The 22,205-nt window shown below is 33.5% G+C and overlaps 1 protein-coding gene across 8 annotated transcripts in view; it reads left to right on the forward strand.

The window, feature by feature from the left end:
• LOC114338523 (titin) overlaps window positions 1-22,205 on the forward strand; it is a 751,244-nt gene that overhangs the window by 581,364 nt on the left and 147,675 nt on the right. The window lies entirely within an intron of this gene.

The raw sequence follows: 22,205 nt of genomic DNA on the forward strand, positions 1-22,205 counted from the left end.
CAGATTCCCTTTAAAATGATGGTAGAGCTGTTTTTCGGTCCAGAGGTAGGCACACTAACGAAAGCTACTGAGGACGCCTGAAATGGTAGAAACAGCCTGTCTAGCTGGTGTGCAACCCTCTGAATCGAAAACAAGCAAAACCATCATTTATTATTTTTATTTCCTTTACTCAGATTTGAGTACTGAAAGTTCCTCTGCTGTCCGTTTTTCCTAGACGAATGAAAGCGAAATGTGATCGTTTCCCTTTCGTTTTCTATATTCGTCGTCTGTTGTCTTATTAATTGAAAAAGTCACAGATTAAGGATGTACCAGTAAGAACTTTCAACACGAAAAATCTCAGTTTTAAAATACTATTTACCATTTTTAATTCTTATTAAATTGGTGGATTCTGCATCTGAGATTCTTCAATTTCTTTTCTTTATATTTACAAAAATCGAAGGTGTCAAAAATTGGCAAAATCTTATTTTTCCTTTGTTTGTGTGACAGTATTAGATAATTTTTCACTCAGCATACTCCTAATGTATGTTATCCTTATTACAACACAAAAATGCTTGGAGAATTGATGAAATTTATTAACGAGGCTAAAATTATCCTTTTAATGATGGGCCTATTCGTAACGCATGGTGGTGATCATCATGGTAATCTTCATCTATCTGCAGCAATGCGGAAAAGCTGCAAAGATGTTGTATTGAACCAGGTTTTGAGGTTCTTCAACCTGGATGTTCTTCCTGAACCTCGCTTTCCAAATAATTTCTCTTGAGGGATGGCTTGTAGGAGGGCATATCTGAATTCATTTCTCACATATGTCCAAAATATTGTAACTTTCAAGATTCGACGGTGGTCAGTACCTCTCTGTTCCTCTTCATTCTTTTGAGGACCTCCTCATTTGTGACTTGATCAGTCCACGGAGTATTCTCCGATATAACCACATCTTCAATGCTTTTAATCTTCTGCACATATTTTCGTTCAAGTTCGACAATTCAACTCTATAAAAGAGGACAGAGAAGACGTAGCATTCTTATTTTTATACCAAGAGTCTTGAAGAAGGCTCTCATTCGGTTGAAGGTGGATTTAGCTTTTCCGAAGAGCACTCTGATCTCCTGTTTATTAGCTAATTCCATTTATTATGGTGCCTAGGTAGTTCTAGTGCGTCATTCTTTCTACTGAGATTTAGTTAACATATAGTTCATCTTCTGTTATCTTTTTCTTGCTAATCATCATGAGCTTTGTCTTCTTTACGTTCATAATGTGTCCATATTATTGCCTGACTGTAGTAGGTAATTTTGTTCATAAGGACTTGTAGGTCTCCTAGGTTGTCCGCAAATACTATAGTGTCATTTGCACATCTGATGTTGTTTAGCCTGCGACTGTTTAGTAGAATGCCTTTTTCGGTTTCGTGCAAAACAAATCAGGCAGGGAGACAGCCTCAGCCCATTTGTATTCAATATGCTAATGGAGGAAATAATATAAGATGTGGAATCGCTACAACGAGGATACAGAATCGCTCACAGTATAGTGTGCTATGCGGATGATGCAGCCCTGATTGCAGAGGATGAGGATGACCTACAAAGACAACTTTATCGATTCTACCAAGCATTTCGACGACTAAACATGAACATATCCACGCAGAAAACAAAATGCATTACTATTGCGAACTATCCAATTAGATGCAAGCTCGTGGTAGAGGGAAAACCCATAGAAAAGCTTCTTCTTCTTGCAGTACTGTCTCCTATCGGAGGTTGGCTACCATCATAGCAATTTTAACTTTGTTGGCTGCTGTTTTGAACAATTGTATTGAAGTATAGAACAGCTAAACCCGTTCAAATATCTAGGTGTAGAATTATAAAGTTATCATGACCCAGCCAGAGACCTAAGAGGACAAATTAACAAGGCTGCAGTCATGTCCGGATGTTTGAGAGATTTGGTCTGGAATAACCCATATATGAGAATGGAAGTTAGAATTTATAAAACTTGCATCAGACCTGTTATGACCTACGGCATTGAATCAATAGAAGACACCAATAAAACCAAAAGCATGCTACGAACAGTCGAAATTAAGACACTACGAGCAATAGCAGAGAAGACAAGAAAGGATAGAATACGAAACAACATCATCAGAGAACAATGCGGTGTGCAAGATGTAGTAAGATGGGGTAGGCAAAGACGAAGAGAATGGGTGAGTCATGTAAAAAGAATGGAGAAGCACAGACTACCAAGAATTGCGCTCGAAGGAAAACCAGTTGGCAAGCGTCCAACGGGGAGACCACCAAAAAGATGGAGAGATAGCTGGCACTCTACCTCTCAAGAAATACTTTAACGTTGGAATTAACAGATCGACAGATCTACAACAAGTATAAGAAGAAGAAGAAGAAACATCAGCTTGTGCCAATGCATGATCGTGCTGTAGGTACCCGATCAAACGCTGTCTCGTAATCAACCAGACATGCGTATATATCGCAATTGACGTCTCTGCAACTCTATAGTAAGACTTGTATTGAGAACAAGTCTCTCTCGTACCAACAGCATTTACGAACCCGAACTGGCATTTATGAACTGAGATGCAATAAACTCAGACTTAAGCCATTCTGATGGTATTTTTCCAGAGTTTTATATGTTGTTAAATATCTTTGTGATTATTGCAATTTATTTTTTGTCAATTATTTTGAGTAGTTTTGCTTGTATATTATCGTATTGACTTCCATTGTTACATCTTCTTCTTAAGATGCCGAGACCGGTTGTTGATCGTTGGCTCTCCTGTTGCCCAGCATATTAACAATCATTGTCTTATTTACAACCGCACGAAATAAATCAGTGCTAGTTTCCCCAAACCATTGGCATAGATTTTTAAGCCAATAAGTTGTACGGCGGCCCACACTTATTTTTCCCATTATTTTACCTTGCATGACAAGGTGAAGTATGTCATATTTTTCTGGGTGACGCTTTACATGACCAAAGTATTCCAATTTGCCCCTTTTAACCGTGTTCACTACTTCGCAACTTTTATTCAAACGTTGCAAAACCCTTTCGTTTGCGACTCTTTCTACCCAACTGATCTTCAGAATACGGCGGTAGACCCACATCTCAAATGCTTCTAGGTTTTTTAAAAGCCATTCTGTCACTGTCCATGCTTCAACCCCGTAAAGTAGTACTGGGAATATATAACATCGAACCATTCTTATGCGAACCAAAGTTAGATCATGACTGCACAGGATTTTCTTAAATTCCATAAAACTTGTTCCTGCTTTGGCAATTCTGCTTTTTATTTCTGTACTAGGATTCCAGCTTTCATTAATATGAGTACCCATATATAAAAGATTACTTACTCGTTCAATTGGGTCATTACCAAATGTTCTACGTTATAGTTATTATTATTTACGGCTGTCTGTTTACTAATAACCAAAAACTTTGTTTTTATTGCGTTAAGTTTGAGTCCATATATCGCGCATAACGCCACCATTCGATTCAATAACGCTTGAAGATGTTCAATTGATCCTGTCACTAACAAGATATCATATTCGTATTTGATATTGTTCATAAGCACGCCATTAATGAGTATGCCCTCTTTTGCGTTTTCCAACACTTCATTTAAGATTGTTTCAGCGTAAATATTAAACAGCATTGGTGACACGCCTTGTCGAACTCCACGCTTGATTTTTACTTTTTCAGAGCACTGATTCCCAACCCTAACACATGCAGCCTGGCCCCAATACAAATTTGCGATTATTCTAATGTCCTTACCGTCCATTTTTACATGTTGGTGCCTTAAGAGCAAACAGTAGCGACCAAGAGGTAGCAACAAACGCGTTCCAAGATTGCGGCTTTAATTTTGAATATTTTGTCGAGATATTTGGCACACATATTCGTAGTATAATAAAGAATGGCGGTACAGAGCCCAATTTCAGAAATATGTTAGTATGTGGAAATTACTCTATTACTAAATAAAATATTGAAAAAAGGAGCCTGTACCGCCATTAAGAAAGACAAAAAATACACTTTCTTCAAATAAACTTTTTTATCCCGTGCCTAGACTTTGTGTCACATTGGAACTGCTCAAAATCGGTTTTTTTATAACAAGAAAACGAACGTCACTGACTTGGCAACATTTCGCGCATATGTGTATTCGCTCTGAGCTTCGCTGGTGGCGCTCCTAGCGGATTACTGGAATTATCTTTCACCGGTAATTTTTAAATTTATTATTTAATTGTTATCGCTTAAAATTTACAACGCAAAAAATTAATTAAATTGTAATCGATTTTTTTAAGATTTTGCTAATCATTTTGACGTTCTATTGATAAAATATGAATTTCTTACTTCGGATACTTTCACAATTATCGTGTAGATCGCGCTAAGATTTTTAGATTAAATTATAATTACATATTACGGAACATTAAAAAAACTTAAATTCAGTATTTAAAACGTAAGTATATTTAAGGTAAAAGGTATTACCACAGCTTTGACCAACTAATATTTTTTATAATTAATGTTTTTAATTTTAATTTTACATTATTCACTTTGACATTTATGTCAAATTTTCGGTAAACGTTTACAGACTTGCCACTACTGGCGCTCGAGAATTTGTAAATATCCCCTCTACGTACGAGCTCACAGCGGATACGCTCTGAGCTTCGCTGGTGTCGCTCCTAGCGGTTACTAATTCAACTTTCACCGGTAATTTTTAAATTTATTATTTAATTGTTATCGTTTAATATTTACAACGCTAAAAAGTAATTAAATTGTAATAGATTTTTTTAAGATTTTGCTAATCATTTTGACGTTCTATTAATGAAATATTAATTTCTTACTTCGGATACTTTCACAATTATCATGTAGATGGCGCCAAGATTAATTTATAAGTACATATTATAGAACATTAAAAAACGCAAATTCAGTATTTAAAACGTAAGTATATTTATAGACCAGGGCGCATCTGTAAAAATATTAGTACATTTGGACGTTGAGAGGTGACTCAAATTTTTTTGCAGAAATTACTTGAAAATAAATTATCCTCTTGAGAGGGAGTTATCCTCCCTCTCAAAAAGGTCCGGAACATTGTTTAAATATTAACTATTTAGAATGGGAAATAGGCCACAATATTATTAAAAAATGATTTTTTATTAACGTTTCGACGCCCAAATCGGGTGCCGTTGTCAAAATACAAAATACTATTAATATAGACAAAAATGTTGTTGCTTAGTAAAAAAATTCTTCTAATAATTTATTTAATTTGACTCATTTATATCGGCAATTCAGATACATATGATACATTTTAAAGTAGAAGACTTTAAAATGATATTGCCAATATTTATGAGTTGCGTTCCTGGGACGACTTTACTGAAAGATAGTTCATTTTAATTTAGAATTAGAACTATTTTAATTTAGAATTAGATTTTTTTTTCTTTTTGTTTAGGTTAAGTTATTAGGTTAATTATTATTATAATGTAACAATTTTTTTATTTAGATAGTTGGCGTTCAACAGCCCTGTATTTTCTGGTAAAGTACAGATGCTGATATCAAAACGCATTGTTCCTACCACATTTCAAATTTATGTTTTTTTTTTGTAAATTTATATATTTTTTTGGAACAATAAACGTCTTATTATTATCCAGATTTAGCCATACGGCTCACACTCCCTCTAAGGGGAAAATTGACTCATCCCAGATACCTACGGTATCAAAAGGATTGAGCTCTGGTGGGACTCTTTCCGTGTTATCGAGCCCTAGGTGACTTGGTATGCAGGTGTATCTCCCAAAAATTTTCGTACACATCTGGCTGTTGCGAGTAGTACTGCTTTCTGCATGGTCTTATAAAGATGTTCATTCAGACCCAGCTTTTTTATGCTTTCGAGGAGGGTCTTCGGAATGACTCCAGTAGTAGACATGATAATCGGTATCGTCTGGGTACTTTGCATTCTCCATTGCCTTCGTATTTGAATTTCTAGATCTCTGTACTTGGCGATCTTTTCAGTGAATTTACTACGTAGATTATTGTTGTTAGGTATCGCCACATCAATTAGTGTTGTTTGTCTTGTTAATTTATTAACTAGTACGAGATCTGGTCTATTGTGTGCCACTGTTTGGTCTGTGAGCACAGTGCGGTCCCAGTATAGCTTGTAGTTGCCATCCTCAAGCATACTCTCAGGGACGTATTGATAATACGGGAGATGGTCCGTTTGGAGAAGTCCAAGCTTGATAGCTATCTCTTGATGAAGGATTTTTCCCACTGCGTCATGCCGTTCCTTGTATTCAGTTGCAGCAAATGCCTGGCAGCCCCCTGTAAGATGTTGGATGGTTTCTTGGGCTTGACATCCATATCGGCATCTCTCGTTTTGAACCTGAGGGTCTTTGATGATATATTTCAGGTAATTTCTCGTTGGTATAACCTGATCTTGAATGGCCAGTAATGAACCTTCCGTTTCAGGGAACATCTTTCCTGATGTCAACCAGTAGTTCGACGCTATATTGTCGACGTAATCTTGGCTGACCTCATTGGGATGCCGCCCGTGCAGAGGTTTACCCATCCAGGCGCGCACTTTTTCGTCCTTAGTAAGGTGGTTTATGCGCATTTCTGGTTCCCTCAGTTTGATCGGTGTTGTGTCATCTACGGCGCAGATAGCGCGATGAAGAGTAGATGTCTCAGCCTGCATCTGAAAATAAGTTCTTAAATTAGCAATTTGTTTATCTAATTGCTCACCTATATCCATAAGTCCTCTTCCTCCTAGATTCCGTGGTAATGTTGTTCTTTCTACTGCACTTTTAGGATGGTGTTTTTGTGCCTTTGTGAGGTGTGTTCGCACTTTTCGCTGAAGAGCATCTATATCTGTTTTTGTCCACTTAACAATACCAAATGAGTAGCTAAGCGCGGAACATGCGTAGGTGTTTAGTGCCTTAAACAAATTTCTACTGTTAAGGTGTGAGCGAAGCAGCTGTTTTACCCTTCGTAAAAACTCAGTAGTTATCTCTGTTTTCATTTGTTTATGGTCAATTTTCCGCGCCTGCTTTACTCCAAGATATTTATACATATCGTTTTCACCCATGGCCTCGATGTTCTGGCCATTTTGCATATCGAATCCTCCGGGCTGTACTTTTCCTCTGACTATATTTAAAATACGGCACTTGTCTAGTCCAAAGTGCATACTAATATCATTAGAAAAAGTTTCTACAGTTTTTAGCATCTCGTCGAGTTGGTCTCGAGTGGAAGCCATTAATTTCAAATCATCCATGTACAATAAATGATTAAGCTTCGCCACCACATTGTTGTTATTTTTGATGCTAAAACCTGCATCTGTGGAGTTCAATAGCTGAGATAGTGGGTTCATAGCTAGACAGAACCACAGAGGACTCAACGAATCTCCTTGAAACAGGCCCCGGCTGATTGCGATATTTTCAGTTTCGATGTTACTTTCACCAGGTATTTGAAGGTGAATTCTAGTTTTCCACTCTGTCATTATATGTTGTAAAAAGGTCACTATATTATCATTATAGTGACCTTATTATTATATGTCATTATTATTATTATTATTATTATTATTATTCGATTACATGAAATTTTAAATTTTAAAGTCTTCTACTTTAAAATGTATCATATGTATCTGAATTGCCGATATAAATGAGTCAAATTAAATAAATTATTAGAAGAATTTTTTTACTAAGCAACAACATTTTTGTTTATATTAATAGTATTTTGTATTTTGACAACGGCACCCGATTTGGGCGTCGAAACGTTAATAAAAAATCATTTTTTAATAATATTGTGGCTTATTTCCCATTCTAAATAGTTAAAATTGTAAAAATGCCACAAGAAAATAGCTTCAGAACAACATTGTTTAAATAATCAAAATGTCAAAAAATTAAGGAAAAATTTGATTTTTTTCTTCGTTTTTTGATTATAACTTTAAAATTATTCATTTCCGAGATAAGTTGTACTGACATAAAAGTTGCGTAATTAAATTTCCAACAATATAGAATTAGTTAAAAATTTAAAAAAATAGTCACCCTTGTTGCAAAATAGCAATAATTGCGAAAAAAACATACAAAAACAAGTATTCGCATTTTACGTTTTTCAACCATTTATGCTACACGTACGACCCTCATATTCCACCCAGAAGAAATTTATGATACAGCAAAACAATACTGTAAATTTCATTAAGATCATTTCAATAGATTTTGCAAAATAAATTTTGCAGTCCAGCTTTCGTAAAAAAGATTCATTTTTTCAAAATGTTACAGGACTTAAAATAAAGCAGATAGCAAGTTGAATTTTTTTTGCTTATAGAAGTCTGCTGTACCTTTCATTTGCAATTTTGGAAAATTAAAATCGATTAATACCACGGCGTCAGGAATTTTTTTAAATAAACAATAATTATTGGTGCTACGCGCAGGACAGCGGAGAGTTTGCTCTGATTGGGCATTCCAATGACCTTTGATAATGATTGATACATTTTAATTTTTATTAAATTTCGATATAAATAAATAAATTTGTTTATTGCAAAATAAAAACACATACTCTATCCATTAAACTAACACTTTTATTAACAAAAACTTTCTTTGTTCATATATTTTAACTTAAAAAATAATTATTTATTATTTTTAAACATATGCAATTGTTTAAACAATATTTCACAAACAATAAAAGTAGTTTGATTTTTGTGGAATTAAAACATTAAAATACAACAAAATATAGAGTAAGAAAATAATATATTAGATAAACATTGGAAGAAATTTTGGTGGAAATCCACTTGTGTGAATCGAACACCGCTGTCCTGCGCGTAACACCAAAAATTATTGTTTATTTAAAAAATTTCCTGACGCCGTGGTAATTAATCGATTTTAATTTTGCAAATTGCAAATGAAAGGTACAGTACACTTGTATAAGCAAAAAAAAATTTCAACCTGCTATCTGCTTTATTTTCAGTCCTGTAATGTTTTGAAAAAATGAATTTTTTTTGCGAAAGCTGGATTGCAAAATTTATTTTGCAAAATCTATTAAACCGATCTTAATGAAATTTACAGTAATGTTTTACTGTATCATAAAGTTTTTCTGGGTGAAACATGAAGGTCCTAAGTGTAGCATAAATGGTTGAAAAACGTAAAATGCGGATACTTGTTTTTGTATAGTTTTTTCGCAATAATTGCTATTTTGCAACTAGGGTGACTATTTTTTAAATTTTTAACCAATTTTATATTGTAGGAAATTTAATTACGCAACTTTTATGTCACCACAACTTTTCTCGGAAATGAATACTTTTAAAGTTATAATAAAAAAACGAAGAAAAAAATCGAATTTTTCCTTAATTTTTTGACATTTTGATAATTTAAACAATGTTCCGGACCTTTTTGAGAGGGAGGATAACTCAAATATTATTATTTGATTTATTTTCAAGCAATTTCTGCAAAAAAATTTGAGTCACCTCTCAACGTCCATCTCAAAACAGATGCGCCCTGGACTATTAAGGTAAAAATATATACCACAGCTTTGATCAACTAATATTTTTTATAATTAATGTTTTTAATTTTAATTTTAAATTAATCACTTTGACATTTATGTCAAATTTCCGGTAAACGTTTACAGACTTGTCACTACTGGCGCTCTCGAATTTATAAATATCCCCTCTACGTACGAGCTCACAGCGGATAGAAATTATTGTTTTTGGTAGTATAAACGTCACTGTCAGTGTCGAATTACCGACGCACTGTTGCCTCACTTTTGAAAGTTCGCAATCTTGGACCGCGTTTTTTGCTACCTGTTGATCGCTACTGTGTGTTCTTAAGATTGTTGTATTTATTGTGTACTATATAATCGTGCAGATTAATTTCCCCTATTTGTTATTTCCGCGTCTATTTTTCAATTCTCAGTCAAAATGCTGCCCAGATATTCGTACGTTAATATTTTTTTATACATATTGTTCCATTATATTTAGTCTTAATCTCCTTACTTAATTTGGTCTTCCTTTTGATTAACTATCATCGTTTTTGTTTTATTTATTTTTATCTATATTCAACTTCATTTTAATTTTTAGTATTTCTTCAGTCCACGAATTCATCAGCCTTTGCATTTTATTGTTATTATTCGCTAAAAATACTACGGGACAATACAGTGGAAATCTGTGTAAAAAAATAAGTAAAAAACAATATTATAATTATAAATATAGAGATTACTATACAAATAAGAACAGAGTAAACAGATTTTGGCAGAAATTATCCCATCATTTAAAAATAAACCAGGAATAGGAAATGGCACAGGTATGTGTTTTTCAGTAATGGCTGTAAACTATTTTTAAAACCATAACTAAAGGAGTATTGACCGAAGCATAATATCCAGTGAAAGTATTTTTTGAGAATTTCTACGTTTATTTGTTAAAAATTTCATGGGTTTTTATCTACTTTCATGTGGAAACCTACGAAAGCAAATTATTTTGCCTTAACGAAAAATATAAAAGAGCCTTTAACCGGTATTGTTGGGTTGCCTATATTTATTAAAAATTATTCCCTGACTCTACTAAAGTAAACAGTGAATGTGCCTATAACATGTGCCTTTTTCTACCATCTTTATCCAAAGGCACATTATATTACCTTCTTTCTCATTTTCTTTCAAAATTTCTTTTCATTATGACATTATACGATTAGACCAGGGCGCATCTGTAAAAATATTAGTACATTTGGACATTGAGAGGTGACTCAATTTTTTTTTGCAGAAATTGCTTGACAATAACTCAAATAATATTTGAGTTATCCTCCCTCTCAAAAAGGTCCGGAACATTGTTTAAATAATCAAAATGTCAAAAAATGAAGAAAACATTCGATTTTTTTCTTCGTTTTTTGATTATAACTTTAAAAGTATTCATTTTCGAGTTGCGTTGTAATGACATAAAAGTTGCGTAATTAAATTTCCTACAATATAAAATTGGTTAAAAATTTTAAAAATAGGCACCCTTGTTACAAAATCGCAATAATTGCGAAAAAACCATACAAAAGTATTCGCAAAAAACAAGTATTCGCATTTTATGTTTTTCAACCATTTATGCTACACTTAGGACCTTCATATTTCACCCAGAAAAACTATATGATACAGTAAAACAATGCTGTAAATTTCCGGAATGGGACGTTTCATCGCCGCCAGTTCATCGCCGCCGTTTCGATGCCGCCGGTTCATCGCCAGTCCATTTCATGGCCGACCGTTTCATCGCCAGCCGTTTAATCGCCAGTTAGTCAGTTGATCTTGTATTATGGGAAATTACACGACACGACGTTAAATTCAGTTAAAAACTTATGACAAATAAATAGATAAAAAATATTATTATATTAATTGACTGTTCTATTTGTACTTCCCCTAAATTTGATACTAAACTGTATTAAATTTGTAGTGTTAAATTATATTTTATATTATAAAAGTTTAAAAGTCTATTAAAAGATTAAGTATGGCAATGGGAATGGTCATATCTCGCTTTTCCTAGAATTCATAATTAATGCTAAAAATAAATAATAAATGTAATTGTCGAAAATTGGTCGAAAATTCGGAAATATATCAGTTAGCGATTAACTGACTGGCGATGAAACGGCGGCATCGAAACGGCCGGCGATGAGTCGGCCGGCGATGAACTGGCGGCATCGAAACGGCGGCGATGAACTGGCGGCGATGAAACGTCCTAGACCCGTAAATTTCATTAAGATCGGTTCAAAAAATTTTGTTATAGGACTGAAAATAAAGCAGATAGCAAGTTGAAATTTTTTTTGGAATATAGAAGTATACTGTACCTTTAATTTACAATTTGCAAAATTAAAATCGATTAAACACCACGGCGTCAGGAATTTTTTTAAATAAACATTAATTATTGGTGCTACGCGCAGGACAGCGGATTGTTTGCTCTTATTGGGCATTCCAATAACCTTTGGTAATGATTGATACATTTTAATTTTTATTACATTTCGATATAATTAAATAAATTTGTTTATTGCAAAATAAAAACACATATTCTGTCCTTTGAAATAACACTTTTTTAGCAAAAACTTTCTTTGTTCATATATTTTAACTTAGAGAATAAAAGTTTATTATTTTTAAACATATGCAATTGTTTAAACAATATTTCACAAACAATAATAAAATTAGTTTGATTTTTGTGGAATTAAAATATTAAAATACAACAAAATATAGAGTAAGAAAATAATATATTAGATAAAGATTGGAAGAAATTTTGGTGGAAATCAACTTGTGTGAATCGAACACCCCTGTCCTGCTCGTAGCACCAAAAATTAATGTTTATCTAAAGAATTTCCTGACGCCGTGGTAATTATTCGATTTTAATTTTGCAAATTGCAAATGAAAGGTACAGTAAAGTTCAATAAGCAAAAAAAATTTTAACTTGCTATCTGCTTTATTTTCAGTCCTGCAACATTTAAAAAAAAATGAATTTTTTTTGCGAAAGCTGGATTGCAAAATTTATTTTGCAAAATCTATTAAACCGATCTTAATGAAATTTACGGCGTTGTTTTGCTACGTCATAAAGTTTTTCTGGGTAAAATATGAAGTTCCTAAGTGTAGCATAAATGGTTGAAAAACGTAAAATGCGAATACTTGTTTTTGTGTGGTTTTTTCGCAATTATTGCTATTTTGCAACAAGGGTGACTATTTTTTAAATTTTTAGCTAATTCTATATTATTGGAAATTTAATTATGCAACTTTTATGTCAGTACAACTTTTCTCAAAAATGAATAGTTTGAAAGTTATAATCAAAAAACCACTAAAAAATCGAATTTTTCCTTCATATTTTGACATTTTGATTATTTAAACAATGTTCCGGACCTATTTGAGTGGGAGGATAACTCAAATATTAATATTTGAGTTATTTTCAATAAATTTCTGCAAAAAAATTTGAGTCACCTCTCAACGTCCATCTCAAAACAGATGCGCCCTGGACTATATCCAAGATCAAAATCTATAAATCCATCGTCAGACCACCCTCGACATTAACACAAACCAGTATAGGGTTAGAACCAATATCGAATTAAAAGCACTCTACAATGACGCCGATATTGTCCAAGAAATTAAATCACAGCGACTAAGATGGGCAGGCCACGTGAACAGACTTCATAACGAGAGGCTTGTAAAACTGGTATCGGAGGAGTTTCCTACATTCAAAAGACCACTCGGACGCCCCAGAATGCGATGGAGAGATAACATAACATCCAAGCAGATCTTTGGAAAATGAACATCCCATTTGGCCCTAGATTGATGGAAGACCGAACAAATTGGAAGAAAGTTGTACAGTCAGCCAGGACCCACACAGGGTTGTAGCGCTACGTAATGATAATGATTATCTTGGTAGTTGGTAAATTCGAGTGTATTCGCCTAGGAATCGCCATCATTCTCTTTGCTATTATACCTGCGCGCGGGTCGTCTTCTACGATTATTTTTATTTATTAAGCGCAACAGGCTTTGTAGGCCTAGGGCTAAAATGTTTACATTTCTGATTACATAAATAATATAATAAATAACTTAGTATAACTTACATAACTTATAAAACCTGTAAATTTTATTTAAATACACTTCAGTCTTTTTATACACTCCTTCACCACCTCTCTCCATCTCCTTCTGTCCAATGCTAGTTCTTTCCATCTCTCAATGTTACTTTTCTTCAAGTCTTCATATACACTGTCCTTCCATCTTTTCCTTGGCCTGCCTTTCCTCCTCTTTTGTATTGGTCTTCGTGAGAGTACCATTTTTGGCATTCGTTTACTTCCCATTCTCTCTATGTGCCCCAAGTATCGTATTCTCTGTGCTTTGATCGTCGTCGTAATCGTTGGCTCTTGATATAGTTCTTCCAATTCTTTATTGGTTCTTCTTCTCCACTGACCTTCTATTTTCACACCTCCATATATTGCTCTTTGCATTTTTCTCTCCCATCTTTCTAATAGGTCTGTTTCTGACTTTTTGAGCATCCATATCTGATAACAGTCTTATAAATTCTTATTTTTGTTTTTCTTGATACGTATTTGGATTTCAATAATGTGCGTAATGCTCCATATTTTTATTTCCTTTAGCTATTCTTGCCTTTATCTCCCCTTCTTCATGACCATTTTCATCTATTTTGGCTCCCAGGTAAATAATTTCTTTGGCTCTTTTGAACGAGTATGTTTTTTCTCCATCTATTTGTACTATGATGTTATTCTCTTTTTCTATTTGGATCTCTCCCATTATCATATACTTTGTCTTTTCTTCATTTATTTTAAGTCCGAATTTTTTGGCTTCCGTTATTATGTTTTTCATTAACTTTTGTAGTTCTTTTTTGCTTGTTGCTAATAGCGTCAGATCATGTGCAAATGCTATGCATTGGTGGCCGTTTTTAAATATCGTTTCTTGCATGTTTATTCTGCTTTTCCTGATTATTCCTTCCAATGTTAGATTGAATGCCATTGTTGATAGTGGGTCTCCTTGTCGTAATCCTTCCTTGGTTTCAAACTTTTTGGATGTATACCCTTTCCAAGCTATTTCGTTTGTTGTGTTTTCCATCGTCATCTTTATCATCCTAACAATTTTACTTGGTATCCCCAGTTCTTTCATCAGTTCGTACATCGGCTGTCTATTTACTGTGTCGTAAGCCTGCTTAAAGTCTATGAACAAAGCATATAGTACTGTTTTATGTTCGTAACAGGTAGTCTGTATTTCTTTTAAGGCAAATATTTGGTCAGTCGTTGATCTGTTGTTTCTAAAACCTGCCTGGTATTCCCCCAGTATTTTTTCCGAATAATGACTTAGCCTTTTTCTTATACTTTGTGCCAAGATTTTGTAAACTATTTCTAATAGTGCGATGCGTCTGTAGTCTTCGCATAGCATTCTATCAACTTTTTTATGTATAGGGCATATTCTTGCTATGGTCCACTCTTCTGGCATTTTTTCTACTTCCCATATTCTTTTTATCAGGTCATATATCTCTTTCTGTAGTCTTTTCCCTCCTGATTTTATCATTTCGGCCGATATTTCTGTTATTCCTGGGCTTTTGTTATTTTTCAAGCTCTTTATTTCGTTCTTTATTTCTTGTTCTGTGGGTATTTCTATTGCTATCTGATCATCTTCAATTTCATGGCTTGTTTCCTTTTGTACTTCGCTCTTATTTAGAAGTTCTGTGAAATAGTTTTGCCAGTTTTCCATTATTTTTTCCGGCTCATTTAGCAACATCCCTTTATCATCTCTCATATATGGGTTGTTTTTTTGATATCCTCTTTCCATTTTTTTTGCTTCCTGGTAGAATGGTCTTATTTCTTTTTTTTTTAATTTTTCTTCTATTTCTTTCAGTTTGTTCTCATTGTATTTTCTCTTTTTGCTTCTACATTTTCTTTTCATGATTTTTCTCAATTCTCTGTATTCTTCTCTAGTGCTTTCTTCGTCATTTGTGAGATTTTTGAGTCTTACTTTTCTTATTGCTTCTGCTACTTCTTGACATTCTTCATCATACCAATCTTTTGTTTTGTGTTTTCTTTTGGTTTTCGCTAGGATTGCTTTACTTGTGTTCAAGATTGCTTCTTTGATATTTTGCCATTGTTTGTCTGGGCTTGACGATTCTTGTTCCCTGATTAGTCTGTTGGTTATTCCCTGTTCTACGATTACTCTTCCTAATAAGTTTATATCTTGGGTTATAGCATTAAATCCCCTTCACAGACATATTTTGCGTAAACGTTTCCGAGCAGTTTTTATTTTAGGTTTCTCCCTTACTTCTTCTGGTAACTTGCAACTTCAGTGACGGCCATAGCTCAGTGGCTTACCAAATCTGACGTACCGGGTTCGATTCTGACACAACCACCAGAAATCTTTTATTCTAATTTAACTGAGCTGCCACCATACTTCGAAGGGCTTACGAAGCCGTTAGGTACTCGTTAACACTAAAACTGTAGAGTTTAGAAATTAGGGGGAAGAAAAAAGCTTGGAAAGTTTAGATACTGCTTCTAGTTTAGGTATGAGGTTGAGAATACTTAAATACAAAGGGGGTCTGGAGAAAACTAGGGGATATTTCTAAAAACTACTTTGCTACGGCGGCTCTTGTTTTGGTTGGAGAGCTGAGGTTGTGAGTTCGTTTAAGAAGAAGTTAGGGATTAGGGAATATTTACTACTATCACCAATTTAAACAAGGGTACTTACAGATATCCTGGGGTGTTAAATATAAATCCTGGCTATATTTTCTTAGGGCGCCTTACCAGGAGTTTTACTTTCTATGATCAAACATCTTAACAACCGGGTAAAAATTTGACTCTAAAAAGCTTTTAAAGATTGTGGTTAAAATTTTTGCCAATAGGTTAGCGGTAAATAAACAGGACAAAATACAGTTATGGCATTTATTGAAAAATCATTCCTTTAGAAAACAAAACTTTCAGATTACATAAAAGATTACCTGTAAAAAAAATACATCTACTTTTCTGAACATAGGTTATGGTGCACCAAAAGATAAACAATAAATTTATTGCATTATAATTATTAAAAGTCACTATACCTTAAAATTCAAAACATTCACCATTGTGAAACTTGACATGACACTTGACAACACGTACGTAGTTCATACGCCACTCGAAGGGGAAGGGTGTCGATGGAAAATTACAGATTGCACCATACCATTATACCATGAAAATACCATAAAACAAAGGAAATTTGCTTATTTACCTCGGGAAATAGGTTTTCTAATCCAGGAGACAGGAGGCTTGGGTTTAATTCATCACCACGATATTAGTACCATGCCGGCTTTCACAAATAAATACGCAGTATTTTTACAAAGCGTATATTACACTTTTACCATCACAAAAGAACTGCTACACCATCAAACTGATGGTACACCTACTTAACAACAACACAAAAGAACTTTGATAGATCCCATTTACTTGGAAATTCGTTTTGCGTCGCAAAAAAGCCGGTTACTGACTATCGATGTTTACTGATTCACTACCATTGTAAGAATGAGAATGACGCTACTTTCCTCCTGACAAGATTCCCCGATCTTGTCATACGCAATTTCCGACTTCCGTTCTTCAGGGCCAATTAAGAGCTTCGATCTTTGTACCAAATTCAAACAAACCAATCAAATTGATTTTCAACATTTCTTCTAGAAAATTCCAATAGAAAATTTACGCATCAGAATTCTGTACATCTCAGCACTTCTCAAAATTGGTTAATATTGCGCAATAGCTTTCAACTGTACACAGGGACAGTTTTAGAAAATTCCTTGCAATCTGAATTTAAGTAAAAAAAACTGAATAAAAAAAATTTGGACTTCTTAGAGAGGGATTGTAAAAACTATACAAATCTAAAAGATCACATTTTCACTGGTTTTATAAACGCTACAAAACTTGAACCAGAAGATTACACAAATGGAAGATGTACAATAAACCAATTGGCTGAAGTGCGACTGGTTGTGGCAACAAACGACTTCTTTGTTCTTCTTTGAAAAAAAAATTTTAATTTAGCAATTTTTCGTATTGGTTGATCAGCATTTCGGCGTTGTATTTTCCAGTATCATTTAAATACGTCTTCAACGTATTGTTTGGTCGTTGTCGATTAGCACTAACTTACGATTTTGCTTCTAATAAGAAAGATTTTATTTGCGTAATATTTTCTACAAATAAATTTAGAAAATTTATTCCAGATTTCTTTATAATTTTCTTTTTTAAATTTCGAAAATGTGTAATTCCCTATTTTTAAAGAATTGCCAAGCTACATTTTTTTATATTTACCTTGTAAATTTTATAAACGAATTACACGTCTCCTTTTACCTACCTACTTTTGTTGGTATTATCCACTTTTAAAGCTTTTCTGACAATATTGTGATTTTTGCTGGCTATTTCCGGCTGACGCGACAGCGTGACTGTGTTCATCTTTGACTCATTTACAGTCAAATTATAAAATATATTGAAGTTCTTTCGAAACAGATTTTGTAAAAGTAAATTTAAAGATTATTATGTCATTTATAATGTTTATGGACTTCTTCCGATTTTAAACCATTTTCATTTATAGGTATTTTGATTTGTTTGAGTCGGAATGTGAAGCTAATGAGATGAGGCAGAATTTTGTTGTTATATTAGACTATAAAACTTTTATTTACCTCTTTTACAAAATACATTTTTTGTTTGATGTTTATATACGAAAATACGATAAAGTATTAAAAATTACCTTTACAGCTATGTTGACTATTTATACATTAACATAAAGAGATCATAAAGGCATTATTTATATGTGATCGAAATAGCTACCTATAATAAGTAAGTATGTATTTTATTTTCTATGTGTGCCAAATTTTTAAACACAAAAATTGATTAAATATAATCTTTTATACACTGGGGTGCAAAATTAACCGGACACCTTAAAAATGGCTTATTTTTGATGTGTCAAGTTTCCTGAACCTGTTGTCCGATTTAAGTGACTTTTTAAATATATTATAGCCTTCTTCTTTAACAATATCGGTGTAATAGTATTGTAGCTAAACAGTTAAATGTTCATTGTATAACGGGTGTACCAATCAAACTGTGTTTTTTTCTCAAAGTTCGCATCACCCTGTGGAATATTCTAGCATTTATAAACTACTGAAATTAAAATCCAACTATAGCCTCATGTTTTCTCAACATTTTGTTTTTTGATTCAGTTGCTTATGTTGGATAATAAGAAAGTTAGATACTTTAACAACTAGCCATGTTTTTCATCAATACAGGGTGTTTTTAAATCTAAATTTTAAAGTATGGCAAACTTTAAGGGGTAATTCTGCATAAAAAATAATGACACTTTGCTTTATAAACGGTACGTACGCAAATGTTTTATTTCCGAGATAGGGGATGTTGAAATTTTTCTTACAAACTAACGATTTATTTATTATTTTAAAACCGGTTTCTGGGTTTTAAGATGTAGTTATTGTACATTTTTTCACATACAAGTAAGAATTTAATATTCACCATTGGCGCGCATACAAGTAATATGACGGCTCATATTGCCCGTATGCGCGCCAATGGTGAATATTAATTTCTAACTTTTATGCGAAAAATGTACAAAAACTACGTCTTAAAACTCACCAAATTTCATTTGCATATCTCAACCGGTTTTAAAGCAATAAATAAATCGTCAGTTTGTAAGAAAAATTTTTCCTGTAGTACTGATGAACTATCTAGAAAAATTTTCTCTAATCTCACAGAAAATGTGTTGGAAATCCTTCTCTCACTAATTCATGATTCCTTCGAAAAAGGTAAATTTCCAGAGTGCCTAAAGACAGCCATTATTATTCCTCTTCATAAGGGTGGCGAAAAATCTGATGCCTGCAACTATAGACCTATTGTCTTACTACCGGTACTCTCCAAAATTATTGAGAGACTCATTAAAACTCGACTTATGTCCTTTATCGTTGATAACAACATTTTATCACAAAATCAGTTCGGCTTTTTAACAAATAAATGTACCACTGATGCCATGTTTTCTGTACTACATGAGGTTTACCAAGCACTAAACAATAATCTTTATACTGCCACTGTTTTCTACGACTATGCCAAAGCTTTTGATTGTGGAAATCACGACATCTTGATTACAAAACTAAATTTCTATGGAATTCGAGGTATTTCTTTGAATTGGTTCCAATCCTACTTGAATAATCGGAAACAACTAGTTAGAGCAAATGATACTGACTCTAGTCTCAAAAACATCGTATGTGGAGTACCACAAGGTTCAGTATTGGGTCCTATATTGTTCCTTATCTTTATAAATGACATCACTAATTTAAAAATCAATGGGAAATTTTTTCTTTTTGCTGATGATACCAGTATCACTTGGAGCAACTCAACTATTGCATCTCTTCATGAAACTATAACTTCGGATCTACTGACGATAAAGACCTGGTCTGACTCTAATTTCCTCTCTTTTAACGTAAATAAAACAGTAGCATTATCCTATAAAGGAGCTCTTCGACCTTTGCCACTTCATAACAGCCAGATCAATACCGTTGATTCTGTAAAATTTCTTGGTATTTTTTTAAACAGCAACCTCAAATGGTCCCTTCATATCGATTCGTTAAGTAAGAAACTCGCCTCAGCTTGCTATGCAATACGATCTGTCTCAAGGGAACTCAATTTAGCATCTTCTAAAATAACATATTTTTCGTTGTTCGAGTCTCATCTTCGATATGGTCTTCCTTTTTGGGGTTCTAGTACAGCTGCTCAATTTGATGTCATTTTTAGATTGCAAAAAAGAGTAATAAGATATTTGTTTGGCCTCAGAAGATCTACACATTGCAGAAGTTACTTCAGAGATCACGAAATTTTAACACTTCCATCTTTATATATTCTAGAAACGGTTTGTTTAATTCGTAAACACCTTCATGTCATTCCATCAAGGCCCAATCATCTTTACTCCACCAGAAATTCAATATTTGATATTTATTTACCGATTCCATCCACTGAGTTAGTAAAGAAATCTATATTATATTCCGCAAAGAAACTGTACAATCATCTTCCGTTACAACTTAAATCTGCAACATCTTTCCCTAAGTTCCGTAAAATGACAAAAGCCTATCTATCCAAAAGACCATATTATTCAATAGAAGAATTTCTTAATGAATAACTAAGAAAATTGGGTTCCATGCGCAGTAGCATAAACTTGTCAGTTCCTTATGTACCTATTTTATTTTATTTGTTGTATGTTCAATTTGCAATTTATATATATTTTGCAATAAATTGTTTTTGTTTTTGTCTTGGCTTTTATATCTTATACTGTACATTATTGACGATTTATCTAATTTTAGTAAATTATAGTTGTTATTTGATATTTATATTATGTTTTTCTTTTGACTGTATGTAAGCTTTGTCCATAAAATTGTAAAAATTTTCAGTGACAATAAAGCATATTTCTATTCTATTCTATTCTATAACACCCTCTATCTCAGAAACGAAGCATTTGCGGACATAGGTTTATAAAACAAACTGTCATTATTTTTTCATGTAGAATTACCCCTTGAAGTTTGCCACACTTATTTAAAAACACCCTGTATTGATGAAAAACATGGCTAATTGTTAAAGGACCCAACTTTTTTACGGTCTAACATAAGCGAATGAATCAAAAAACAGAATGTTGTGAAAACATGAGGCTATAGTTGGGTTTTAATTTGAGTATTTTATAAATGCTAGAATATTCCACAGGGTGATGCAAAGTTTGAGAAAAAAACACAGTTTTATTGGTACACCCGGTATACAATGAAAATTTACCTGTTTAGCAACAATATTATTACAGCGATATTGTTAAAGAATAAGGTTATAACATATTAAAAAATCACTTAAATCGGACAACAGGTTTGGAAAATTCGAGACATCAAAAATGACCAATTTTTAAGGTGTCCCGTTAATTTTGTACCCCAGTGTATTAACCATCTACTTCTTTGCGTGAAACCTTATCTGTATAATTTCCAATTTCAGCGCCCTTGTTATTTGGTATTTTTTGCTGATTTTATCTATTTCATTTTGTTTTTGCTGTCTGTACTTACGGTTCTTATGTCCAGTTTTCTAGTTTATTCTATCTTTAATTTCCCTTTTCCCTTATCTTTGTTCGGTTGGGTCCTATCATCTCCGTAGCTTTTTCGGGAGCTTTTCGCTATATATTATAACTTATCTTACTGCAACCAATTCCATCTTTCATTCGTTTAACTTTCTGACTCAGATTTTAGTACTACCGATTACTCACGTAGCCGGGACCAACCCGATTACGGGATTGGCTTGATCGAATTATAAATTGAAAAATTTTTGGCATCGGTGCCGGGGATCTCACTCGAGACGTCCGGCTTGGTAAGTGATCAGTGGCGTGCTGGAACTTTTCAAGCGGCCCGGTGATTTTATAGAAAAGCGGCCTCCCATCCTCATTTTACCTTCTATTATCAGGATATTCATTACACAGTGAAACTTTTTTCTTCTCCTAACTCAGACTCAACACTCTCTTCCCCTCCATACGTCTTTCTCCGCCAATCACAAAACATCCTCTCTCCACATTACATCCATACTTTCATTTCTTAAGAACAGATTATTTTTGTATACAACTTTCCGTTTTATCAAATTCCAGGAGACACCAAAATTACTCTTGTTTTTCTACATGCTAAACAAAAAACCTTATATTCTAAAACTCAACCATTCTGTTTATCGTCTCTCCTTCTAAGAAGCATTTTTGTAAACGTTCTATTGTTAACTTCTAAGTGATATAAATGTACTTTCTAATCC

This window comes from Diabrotica virgifera, chromosome 9, assembly GCF_917563875.1.
Source record: "Diabrotica virgifera virgifera chromosome 9, PGI_DIABVI_V3a".
NCBI lineage: Eukaryota > Metazoa > Arthropoda > Insecta > Coleoptera > Chrysomelidae > Diabrotica > Diabrotica virgifera.